The 13,135-nt window shown below is 43.6% G+C and overlaps 1 long non-coding RNA gene across 1 annotated transcript in view; it reads right to left on the minus strand.

Annotated features, from left to right (window-relative positions):
- LOC127696449 (uncharacterized) overlaps window positions 1–12,506 on the minus strand; it is a 175,889-nt gene extending 163,383 nt beyond the window's left edge. The window contains exon 1 of the long non-coding RNA XR_007980226.1: window positions 11,948–12,506. This is a non-coding gene — a long non-coding RNA (uncharacterized LOC127696449). The remainder of the gene's footprint in view (window positions 1–11,947) is intronic.
- Between the last annotated feature and the right edge of the window lie 629 nt (window positions 12,507–13,135).

Genomic DNA, 13,135 nt, shown 5'->3' on the forward strand with positions numbered 1-13,135 from the left:
AATATGATCTTCAAAACATGCAGAACAGTACCGTGAGGGTAAATAAATGAGATTCAAAATTCAGAATTACTGAGACTCAATGAGAGATGCCTTAAAAGCATAAAGAAAACCCACAGAAACAAGTGTGCACACTTCATTGCATACTAAGATCTATAAAGAAGAGGAAGGAGTGTCCTCTGCTATTGACACTGTGACCTTTCAGAGAATGACGCCCTTTTATGACAAAGTGGGCTAATGCCTCGTTTATAAACCTGGTGCCTGCCTTATCTCCCATTACAGTTTGTGTTTCTCTGTCTCAACACCCCCTAGATGCAAGGAAGAAAACACACATGAGAAGACAAACAGTCACATTACGGCTCTCTTACTGTCAGCTCTTATTCAAGAAAGGTCTCATTGAATAAATGTCTGCTCAGAGGCTCTGAGCAAATTTCATTTCTGCACACTACTGTCTGCAGCCCAGCAGGCTGCTCCACCAAGATAAGATCACACATTTAATCAAATGTACCAAAAAAAGGAAATGCTTGCAAAGTTTCCTTAATACCAGCAAATCACCAAACACAATGTTGATAGCATAGTGATTTCTAATGCTCTTTCTTCTTTAGGGACCACTAGCAATAAGGCAAGTCTCTATTCAAGGGAGTTCTTCTAATTAAACTTCTATTAACCTTTAAGATTTCTCCTAAATTGTCTTCATATGTTACTACTTACACTGTTAATACTAAAAAAACATAAAAATAAAATAGCAGAGTTTCCCAATTTAAATAAAGAAAACAGCAAAATAAACCACAAGCTATCCATGGTGACATATGTCTAGAATAGGGATGGTAGGGCCAGGGAATGAAGAGTTCAAGGCCAGCCTGAACTATAAAGTTGGGAGAGGGGAGAGGGGGAGAGGGGAGAAAGGATAGCAGAGAAAGGAGAGGGGAGAGGGGAGAGGGGAGAGGGAGAGGGGAGAGGGAGGAGGGAGAGGGAGGGGGGAGGGGGAAGGGGGAAAGGGAGGGAGGAGGGGGAGGGAGAAGAAGGGAGGAGGGGAGGGGGAGGGGGGAGAGGGAGTGGAGGGGAGGGAGAGGGGGAGGGGGAGGGGGAGGGGAGAGGGAGGGGAGAGGGAGAGGGAGGGGGAGGGGGAAGGGAGAGGGAGGGGAGAGGGAGAGGGAGGGGAACGGGAGGGGGAGGGGGAAGGGGAGGGGGAAAGAAAGAAAGAAAGAAAGAAAGAAAGAAAGAAAGAAAGAAAGAAAGAAAGAAAGAATGAATGAATTACAATCTGGGTGGATGGCTCTATCTCTAAAGTCTGCCACAGGTGGCCATGAGCCTGTAATGTCACCATTGAGGAGACAGAGAACAGGGGATACTGAAGTGTCAATAGCCAGCTAGTCTTGCCAAAATAGCATGCGCTGGGTTCACTATGAGGGCATCACCGCATCACAAAAGCAAGTTGGGGGCTAGAGAGAGGAATCGGTAGTTAAGCTTGCTTATTGCCCTCCTAGGATCTTGATTTGGTTCCCAGAACCCACGAGGTGGTCCATGATCAATTGTAACTTCAGGTCTAGGGAACTGAATGCTTTATTATGTCCTCTACTTACAGCTCCTCCACACAGGTAGGTCACAAAACCTCGCATATCATCACACATTGCATTCGCACTGAGATACGCACATATTCATACACATACAGAAAACACATCAATAAATCTACCATCCTACACACATCTAAGCACTACGTTAGAGTACCGCTTTCCCTCATGTTCTGATGATGACATATGGAAATAAACTAGATATCTGTCATTTCCAAACCGTAGTTTTAGATATACTTAGGTAAAGTTTCTTCGGGTCCTTGCATGAAGATGAAGTTACTTAGCTTCAATTACTTGAAACATCCCATTTGCTATACAGTTAAAGAGTCTGTCTCTAAACAGACCGTTTACCGGAATAAACATTTACTTTCATCTGAAGCCTGCCATGAATGTACTAGCCAGTGTAAATGCTCAAACAGATGGATAGATACAGATTCATAAAGGCATACTGGTCCTTCTTTTACTTCTGTTTGCATTTATTTTGGGCTTTGTTTATTCGCCAAGCATAATTTTGTTTGTGCAGTTTCTGTTGCAATGATAACTATTACTTCCATGCCGTCTCCAGTCAGGGTTCACTATGTGTTCCTCCTTTTTGTAAATATGTTCTGACTTCGTTTGTAGAACTCAAGCATCAGTTAATTCTATCCTGAGTATGTACTTTCTGAGGAGACATCTGGTAAGCTCTGTTCATAATCTACCTAAAGCCTGTAAGAACTGTTCTCTACAGTATACGAGAGGAAGCCTGCGTTCTGAACAAACCTGAGTTCAGTTTGCCCTTTGGACTCCATAGCAACCCCACCACTAAAGGAAAAAGGACCACATTTCTTCTGTAAGTGACATCTTTCTGTGTTTAATGGGTTTTCACACAATGCAGAGCCTGGGTGACCTGTGATACAGTGTTAGCAACAACAGATGTTTCTGATGAAAGGATGGAAATTTCTAATCCATGATTTGCATGATCTTATTGAGTTTTCTGGGTATAATATGTAATACAAGGTGACTCTGACGACAGACCATCTGACTTACAGACAATTAATGGTTTTCCTAGCCAGTTTCTCAATGCTGGTTTGTTATCAGTTAACAACCGGTCACTAGAGTGAACATGCAGGTGCTATGAATTTCTTTTCTTTATGTTGTGGAAAATCATGTGATCTCCATTGAGCCATCTCTCTGAGTTAATTATCTGCCCATCCACAGAGGAAATGGAACATCCTTACTCATGCTGCTTTGCTGGTACACAGGTGTGGATAGACCTGCTCTGTCTTTTTGAATATTTGCTTGCTGTTTGTTTAACATGTGCGTGTATATGACGAGGAATCCTGAAACGATATCCACTCATGCTACCTAGGGACCCTATCCACAGTGTCTGAATGCACATTTTTCATCCATGGCCTTACATTTATTGTCAGATGATGAACTTTCTACCATGGCTTCGCATTTGGCAGTTTAGTAAGGTTTGAATTTTAAAAAGAGAGAGTGGCTCAGACATGGGGATTTCTGTTTAAAGATACTCATACTATAGAAAACAGCTATAAAAGCTAAGTATCTAATTTTATCTGTGGCAGAACTCAAAGGCCCTAAACATCACAGTCAAGGGCATCTGAAAATATCATTAGAGGCCTAGGGCCAGAGGACATCCTAAAATATACTGATTTTGGTAAGCCTCCTTCCTTCCCCTAAAAGTTGTATCTAAAATCACAGTTACCTCCCAATAAATTAATCATTTCAACCTAAGCCTAGCTTGAAGAGTCTTTGCAACTAAAAGAAAAAAAAGTAATAAATGTAACATTTCATGTAAACTTTTGAAGTTGAATGTATCTAAACATGACAATTGAGATATTATGATAAATATGCCACTGCTTCAGAATGACTGAAAAATACTTCACTGCCATGGAGAAAGTTGTTGAATTTGATAATGATATTTAACTGAGATTTTTTTTCCTAAACTAGAAAGACTATGTATTGTTCTTGAGGGAAATATATGCTTTAATTCTCTCCCATAGACAACTATACTTAATAGAATTAAGTCCCTAGAAAACATCTATTGAACTTTAAAGCCACCATAAAGAAGAAAAGCAATGGATATACACATGCCTTGTGTTAAGCAAAAGAATTTCTCAATCGGTTCTTTGTCCATTCCTTGAAGTCATGATCAGTATTCTGAGTCAAGGTTCAAACAACACCCAGTAGCCTTTGACAAATCAAGAACACTGAAATTTTGAAGGAAAGAAAATACTCATGTAAATCAGTAGAGATCTCCCTTGCCTGCCAGAAATCAAATCTCATGCAGAAAGATGACCATCCGTCAGGCCCATTTCCTCTCAAGCAAAAGTCTTTATTTGGAAGTGCTTTGAGGAAAGGAAGGGAGAATGAAACCAAACCAAAACAAAACAGGAGACTGTTGAAAACCCTCTCACAGGGTCAGCTGTCAATGGAATGAATTTTAGTATTCAAGTTACCCACCGAAGCATAACATCAAAAACTGGGCTGAGTCTCACCCCTATTCTCATAGGCTCAGGGTACTGGGAGCCACTGGGGGCTGTCTTGAATAGTAACACACTCTGCCTCTGCGGGATGCATAAACACCAACACAGGCTGATCAAACAGAAGGGGCTGGGGAGGGGGTGTTTTGTTTTGTTTCGTTTTTTTTTTAAACTTGGCTTTCATTTTCTTGGGTCATACTTTTAAACACTTAAGTGTGCTGCATCTTAGCTAGTCAGCTGTTCCACATGCAGGCCTTTGTTATTACTGATCTTAGTTTTCTCAAATGCTACATTATAGATTCCCCTTCTTTACATACAAACTAGACAAGTGGAAGAAAGAGTCAAGGGAGAGAAAGAAAGAAAGAAAGAAAGAAAGAAAGAAAGAAAGAAAGAAAGAAAGAAAGAAAGAAAGAAAGAAAGAAAGAAGGAAGGAAGGAAGGAAGGAAGGAAGGAAGGAAGGAAAGAAAGAAAGAAGGAAAGAAAAAAAGAAAGAAAGAAAGAAAGAAAGAAAGAAAGACGGAAGGAAGGAAGGAAGGAAGGAAGGAAGGAAGGAAGGAAGGAAGGAAGGAAGGAAGGAAGGAAGAAGGGAGGGACTGAGGGAGGGAAGAAGGGGGAAAAGGAGGAAGGAAGGAAGCAGGGAAAGAGAGAGACTCTTATTGGCAACTGTCACTGGAATACAGATGTTCATTCCCAATTCTAAACTTATTTATAAGTCTTTCAATATTTCTAGTCTTTAAGGCAATTTTTGGGTTCGGAATTGTAAGGTTTCCTCTGCATAATTCATGTATAGCAATCTTACAAGTGCTTGTACTTCGGGGTGATAAATCTTTCAAAGGCATGGAAATCTGTAAATTTTGGAAGTGGATGATGACTTGATTTGGTTACAACACTGAAGCACTTAATGCTTAAAGAGCTGTTGACACCCTGGGAAAAGAAACTCTGCTGTTTAACGTGAAATGTCTTAAGTTAAATGGTTATTTTCATGATTTAAAATCAGGCTTCAGCCAGAGTGCTAGGTGGATGTCAAAAAGATTTCAACCCCCACTCCTCCCCCATCAGGATTATTTTTCCTGAGGAATTAGTAGCAGAACTTAACGGTTTTTAGTTGGATAGAAGGCACTCAGCAATGGATATGTAAATGGCTAACAAAGAAGAGATGTTAGAAAGAACAGCAAGAAAGACAGACTTTAGACCCCAAACATTTCTTAACTGCTTAATAAAACGCTATTGATTTTCGTAGCTCATCAAGAACTCTTCAATTAAGTAAATGATATTTGACTAAGCTAAGTTTTCTTAATGATTGTGCTCAAGGACATTTCTCATAACGCTACGATGGTAATATCAGGTACCATGAGTAAAATGCTCCCTTAAGCAGAGAGCAGGTGCTCTTCTACTTATTTTATATTTTTCTTGCCCAACGAGCAGTGTGGATTTCCTACCTCTGTTTCTCAGGCAGAGATGGTGCAGGTAGACCTGCGGATGTTGGAGAGCGTAGTCAGGTGTCTCCACCCCAAAGGCCATATCTGAAAAGTTCACTCAAAACAGTGTTTAGCTCTGCCTATCTAGCAGTATGATTTTCGTTTCTCTTAAACTGTGAAAACCTCAATCCATGTATTGAGGATATTCCCAGTGATAGGCCTGATTCTGAATTTACAGAGACCCATGCAACACCTGCAAAACAATAGGCATAGTCTCTGTACATATATCCACAACGTTTTCAAATGTGTCCAAAATCTTGATTCACAAGGATTAGAGTTCCCCTGCTAAACTTGAGTCGAGCTAATTTGTATGCAAAGCTTCTTTCACTATAAGTTTGGCTTTTCAACCACTCATATACAGACTGAACCACAGGATATAATTACCCCACGGATTCTTTTCACTGAAATGGCCTGTTGTGGTGCTTAGGTAGTGATTAACAGATTAAGTGTGTAGTGAGTCGTCTTGATATCACTTCAGAAAAGTGATTTCCTCCCTAATAATTCCCAAGATGCATAAATATTCAATTAGGGTCTTTGGAAATAGTTTTAATTGAGCATGCACACTACCCAACTTCAACCTTAGCTCAAACTGGCAAAGGTGTTCTATTAATTTTTCCTATAAAAAATTTGCCCTCAACTCTCCATGAGATGAAAGGTCCGAGAATAAACTAAGGACTATCTTGTCCATGAAGTTTTTAAATGTAGTAGGGATTTTAATGCACACTATGAAGTAGTGATGTGAAACATGACTGCATAACTGAATCACACAGGGAATTGATTAACGTTTCCTAGGACCCTTGGGAGATCCAATATTAATGATGATGGTAATGATGATGCTGATAGCAATCAAGACAGCAGTCCTTGACTATTTGTTATTATTGGGTTCCAGAAACTGTTTTCAAGACTTTCAGTATATTTGCCTGTTGAGTTTTCACAACAGTCTGTGAATGTGGTCCATCTCCCAAACCCCCCACTGAAAGAAGTGGGAATCTGAGATACAGGGAGATCAAATGTCCTTTGCCAAGTACAATTGCATCTCAAACCCAAGGCAGGCACATGGTTCTTTACCTCTAGACCATTCTGCCTTTCTAGATGAAAGATCTATACCTCATGAATAGATTTACATTTTTTTTCTCTAGGCTCCTCTAAAGCCAACCAAATGCCAGCCATCAGAGCTTACTGGAGATCTATATGATGACCAAAACATTAAACATCAAGTTCTCCACAGAATGTTGAGGAAAGCAATAATTAAAATGCCAAGGAACTGATGAATACAGTATCTCTAGCATGATTCTATGTTTGATGTTCCCTGTTAGGGTCACATAGGTGACATTTATGTGTAAAGGAGGCAGATCCAGAGAAAGTTTGAGAGGACATTGGAGTCCATTATACTCTTTTCTTTTCTTTTCTTTATATTCTTTAAGAGGAATGGCATAAAGTGTTTTTTTTTTTTTGAGTCTACTATCTGATATCATCGCATCATATAATGTTTATGCATTAGTAAACCAGAAGTTTCATAAAAGGCAGAAAAACACATATGCACATGACATATGCCATGAGCCACACACATTCTGGAAACCTCAAGTTTACATGTTTCAAAAGGAGAACAAGGGCAAATAATATGGAAGGAAGACTATTAAATTTGTTTTTCACTTGGCCAATCTGTGAAGGGGTCTCACAGCCCTGGAGTTCCCAGAAACACAACGGTTTTACTGTGAATCTCACAAGACTGGTACCGTCAGTCAGATGATTTATTTCCCCATCGCAAATACAGTTTTCAATATGAAATGGATTGCCATTACCACTATTCCATTTAAACTTTTGAATAATATAGGCCAGAATTTTAACATCATTGCTCTGTTCCTACTCTTATAAAGACATTCATTAACATTAGCATTAAATTTCTTTTAAAAATGTCAATAGGACACATCAAGACATGAATAATTTCTTAATCTATTAATATTTATAGACTCTGGGGGGCTGGGGAGGTAGCCCAGTGGTAGGGCACTTGCCTAGCTGGCACACTCAAAGCACTAGGTTCAACTTCTACCACAGAGGGAGAAACTAAAAGAATGAAAAAAGACAAAAATTGTCTAAAGTGCTCTGGCATGATGGAATCTAGACAGAACTTCATGCCCCACCTCACCCCCAAATAAATGAAGTTGAGTTACTTCATAGTAAGACTACGATATGTTTTTACATTTTGTGTTTATCCATAAATGAGTACATTTCACAATTCTGAGCAAAACATTGCACTTATGTAATGTATGAAGTAGAATTAAATTTATTAATACCCAGGCCAGGAGAATTATTAGGCACATTTTTGGGGTGGAAAGGGCAGGAATCTGCAGAGCATAGTGATCAATAATGTTATCTAGGAACAAGCCCATACTAGTTGTTCAAATATATATAAGCATCAGTGTCAAGTTCACAATGAATGGAATACTGGAGATTTCCCTGTAAGAATTAAAAATCTCCACAGCCATGTGCACAAACACATAGCAACTATGAACTTGTGTGTATGCCTGAGATAACAAACAAGTAAAAAATAAAAAATCCCAATGCCTTTCTATTTGACTGCTTTTGTCTTATTATAAGCAGAGGCATTCTTTAAGTAAATGTATTTGCACTCAATAAAAGGACACAATGAAATGAAATAGTCATTGAAGACTATGCAAGACCTAAGAGGCAAACCAAGGGAAAATTACAATGTATCTCCAATGTACCCTAAGTGAGCAAGTGAATGTGATGTTCCGGTGGTGGAGTGTGTGGTGGAGTGTATTTTGAATGTGATGCAAATGTAAGGAAATCGAAGGCAAAGGGGCCATTTGTGAGCAGAGGAAATGCTGAACTGCCTCTCCTGCCCTGTGCTCTCGGGACCACTCAATCCCACTCAGTTATTTCTCAAAATCACTGCATGATCCTAAGTGCCAAGGTCCCACTCGGGTTTCCTCGCTGATTTCTGGAGCAGAACGCCCTCCTTTGAACAGGAACTACCCTTTTCAGTTGGCAGCCCTTTTGAAGAGTTTCAACCAAACTGTAAAGTAGCCCAATATCAAAACTGCAGAAGAACTCACTTTAGCATTATGATTTGACAAAGTTCAATCTTTGTGATCAGATAATCATTTTTAATCTACTACTTATGATTTTTTTTCCAGCTCTAGCTCTTAATGAATCAAGCTCATAAAAATGTTGCCTGTTGCTGAATACTAGAATCAATGCCAGGCCCAGCAGCTGGAGCCAGTAAGTCCCACACTGGCCACAATTCTCTCAAGGGGTGTGGGAGGCGGGATCTGCAAACTGCAAGGAGAATATTATTAAGAAAATGATTTCAGAATGACCTTCCATTCATGTTTCCAAGCAGGGCACCCAATGTGCAGCGTAATCTTCCTTCATACTAAGTTACCGAAACTGAGACATCGGAAAGCATTTTCCAAGCTGATAAATCACAGGCTGGCTTTTCGCTTTTCTAGACAGGGATGCCTGAATCAGACCATCATCTTCCTCTCAAGAATTTAAATCGTTCACATAAACCTTTGTAGTCATTACATCTCTTCTCTGGGTAAGTAAAAGGAGCCCACTCCACCATACACTCCAGAGGAAGAGATTACTGAATACTTAGTGAGAGACATGTGCTGAGGAACTGCATGCAAATGCTCTTGACATATTCACCTTTGGTTAAAGACAGCGCAAGGCATTGACAGAGGCAGGCCTAATGACATCAGGACCTGTGGAATGTATGACTGCTAGGAAACGCATGTTGCTAGGGAACAGAACAGATCTGATGCGATCTTCTAGTATAAAGACTATAAATCACAGGCGTTGAGAGCTGCTAAAAGTGGAGGAAGAATTCTACAGTCCTCAGACATGTTTGCAAGTATAGAAACTTTCACACAAAACCCCCAAGAAAGGAAGAAAAAAACATAGGAAGCAAGATTCTAAGGGGTTAAATCATAAATCTAAGGTTTTTTTTTTAAATAATGGCTGTGGTCAAACATAATATCTCCTATAAATATCTTATAAAATGTAACTTAATCAAAACTAGGCATGAGTGAATAATTTTGTACTTGTCCTTTGTAACCTATGCTTTGTGGTCAGAACCTTAATAAAAGTATACTTAAAATTAAAGACACATCTACAAAAAAAGTGGATTTTTTTTCTTAGAGTAAACTAGAACCTAGCCATTTTCCAGACATCAAAGTAGTCAAAGGCAATAGACAGCTAAGTAGTGCAATATATTTTACTTATTGCATTTCAAAAAGTTATCTTTGTAAGCATAAGTTTATTAAGAAGTGTTTATCTCTGTACATCTGTTACCTGTTCCTTCATTACTTAAAGGGAGAAAAAACACCAAACAAACCAAAACGGAACATGAAACTAAAAGGGATTTCAGCATAAACATCCTCTTGTTTCCTACACAAATGAGCTGGTATCCTCTTTGGAAAACAACTGGCAATTCTGCGTGTAATGCACATACAAATAAATTGGGCGGGAGAACTGCTGACCACTTAGTACATTTATAGACTGAAAAATGAATTAGGGAACTGCCTAACCTCTGCTATCTCTTTGACAAATGCAGCTGACTTTCCAAATGCAAAATTCACTAAGGTGGCTCCTTGCAGATTCTAAGACACCATTCTCTAACTAGCGATGTTGGACCCTATGGCACTAAAATTAGCAAACCTCCTATTCAGAAACAAAACACAGAAGGCATTTTTCCCCTTCCTGCCAGAGTCTATGTGTCTCCTCATTTCCCCTGGCAGCTGGCTGCAAGGATGTAAAATCCGAGGTGCAAGCAGCCCTACACTTCCTAATGAGTAATTCACCCAGGAAAGTAAACACAACAGCCACCGGCAGGCAGGTTCGGCTCTGAGGGAGACCGTGGCAAAGACGCTTACACTGTTGTTTACAATGTTCTCTAACTACTGCAGTCAGGGGCCATGGGAGCCTCTGGGAGGAGACAACTCGGGAGGTGGCTCCCAAGCCTCTCCAGTTCGCCCAACTGCTCTACCACTGGCTATCGCTAAAAGCAACACACATTTCCATTCCGGTGAGGAATGTGGCCAGATCATTCCAGAGACCAAGGATTTTGCGGGCAACACTTGATTACCGCACATCTCTAGCAGGGCTAATCGAGGATATGTGGGATCGCTGCACCAGCGACTCCAAACATTGCACGCATCTCCAGGGGAGAGGGAACCTGCCACCAGGCTTCCTCGCAACCCCACTGGGGGCCCTCTGGGCCTCCTCAAACCAGATTTTCCAGCTAAGCAGATCCCAAGCGATTTCTCTGAACAATCTTCACTGAAGGAGCTTCAGTTCTCCTATCTCGGCACGGGTCTGCCCGCCACCCTAAGCGCGCAGGATCCTAGACACACAGGTAACACGCACGCCGACCACTGGCCAACCACCCGTACAAACACAGGGCTGCACTGCTGGGCATCTGGCATGCTTAGCAGCCTCCTCTGGGGTAGAACCAGAAGCTGTGGAGTGCTGGTCCTCGCACTCCACTTGAGCCCAGAGACTGCCCATCTTCCCAGAGAAGCACCCAGGTGCCAGCTTGCCTACCTGTAACCTGCCACCAGGGCCACCACTGCTCTGCCCACCGCACCCTGGCTCCGAGGCCGCCTGACCCATTGAACATCCTCTCTACACTGGGTGTTCACTCCCAGCACAGCTCAACACCCCCCCCTTCCCCGTGACACCCACGAAAGTGACAGCTTTCTCCAGCTAAAATCGCTCAACAAAGCCTAGGCACTCAGGGCTAAATCAAACTGCCTGGCTGTGAGACACTCAAGAGAAATGCCTGGAGGCAACGCGGTTCCACTTCTCAGGGGCGCGACCTGGGCAATCTCGGACACCTTGGATGCTCCAAGGCAGGCGTCCAAGGAGGATCAACCAGGCTCACCATCCCACATTCGCCACCAACCCCGAACTGCGCTCCTCACCCGGTCCCTGTTCGTCCTCCAACCCGTTCCCACGTCCAATGTTGCTCCAGCCTAGCGGAGAAAAGGCGCCCCCTTGGCAGCTTTCTGCCCCTACCAAAGGACAGCATTGGGGTGACAGGGGAGGGAAAATGCGCGGGGTGGGATTCGTTCCTGTCACCCGGCGTGTGCGACTGACAGTACGCGGGTTCTCTTTTCCTCTATATCTCCCTCTGTCACCTGGTCGCCCAGTAGCTGATAAAACCTCGAACCCGTGCCAAACCCCAGCGCCCACCAGCCAGGAGGCTCCCTTCCCGCCCCGCATCACGATCAGATGAGTGTGCGCATGAGGGCGAGTGTGTGAAGGCGAATGTGTGAGTAGAAGGGTGAGTGTACGTGAACCCCGCACCCTCTCGGCTGCCCGCCCATCGGATGCCGCCTCCTGCGCCCGACCAGGGCGACCACAATTATGAAGAGTGCAAAGAATAAATTACCTTTCGTAACCGCCGGTCCCTGAGATGGTCCCATCAGTTGCTCAACAACCTGCAACCCGGTACAGTTTTCCAAAATCCATCCATTGAGCCCCGGGGCAAAAAAAAAAAAAGAAGAAAGAAAAAAAAAAAGAAAGAAAGAAAGAAAAAGAAACCAGAAAAAAGATGGACCTGTCCCACTGTAGACACCCCAGTCACACCAAGCAACGAATGATAATCAAAACGCAGAGACCACAGGAGGGTGGAGACCCCAGTCAAAGAAACAACAAAAAGTGTGTCTTTCCTTTCTTCTTCTACACAGCCATGGAGAAGGGGGAAGCAGGGAAAGCCAATGCTAGTCTTCCTTTACGTTTCCTCGCTTCACACGCCCCAGGGGGCAAAAGCGGAGCAAAGAGAAGGAGGGTTCAAATGTCTCTCTCAGGGCACAGTTGCACAACTTCGGAGTCAGGCTGTGTCTCTCGCTGCAGCCGGTGGACCCAAGCGGGAGCTATTAACATGCGGCAGTCATAGCTGGAGCTGCTTTCCCTCCTCCTGCAGCCGCCGCCGCCGCCGCCGCAAGAAAAGCCGCTGCTGAGGAGACCAAAAATCTTCCACCATCCCCACCCCCCCGCAGCCGATCTTTATATCCAGTTCTCCCACCCCACCCCCCTTCTCTTTCTTTTTCTTCTTCTTCCTCGTCCTCCCCTTTCCGCCTCCGAGCGGGAGGGAGGGGATAGGTAGGGGCAGCGGCGAGGACCAGTAGTGGCTTCTCCGCCCAGTCCTCCTCGCCGTCCTCCTCCTGCTGCCCCCGAGGTGCTCCGGCAGTAGAGGGTCCGCTCTGCCTCCCGCAACCCGCTCCGAGAGCCCAGGCGCGAGCCGCGCAAACTCCTTGCCGGGTGCACGGCGTGGACGCGCGGGCAGACCGGGCGCCGGGCCGCCGAGGACTGCGTGCCTGCCGCGGGTGGCGAGCCCCGAGCTCCGGTGGTCGCCGATCAGCTCGCCGGCCGCGCCGGGTAGCTTCGGGCATGCGGGAGCTTCATCGCCCGGCCCGGGCTCCGAGCGGACGCCTTCACCGCCAACCTCGTCGGCCGCCGGCTTTGGTCCTCTCTTTTTATTTTATTTTATTTTATTTTTCCTCTTCTGGACTCCCCCACCGGAGCCACTGAGGCTCGGGGAGCCCTCCAGACACGCACACGCTCTTCCCCTCGCGCG

Source organism: Apodemus sylvaticus, chromosome 11 (assembly GCF_947179515.1).
Source record: "Apodemus sylvaticus chromosome 11, mApoSyl1.1, whole genome shotgun sequence".
Lineage (NCBI taxonomy): Eukaryota > Metazoa > Chordata > Mammalia > Rodentia > Muridae > Apodemus > Apodemus sylvaticus.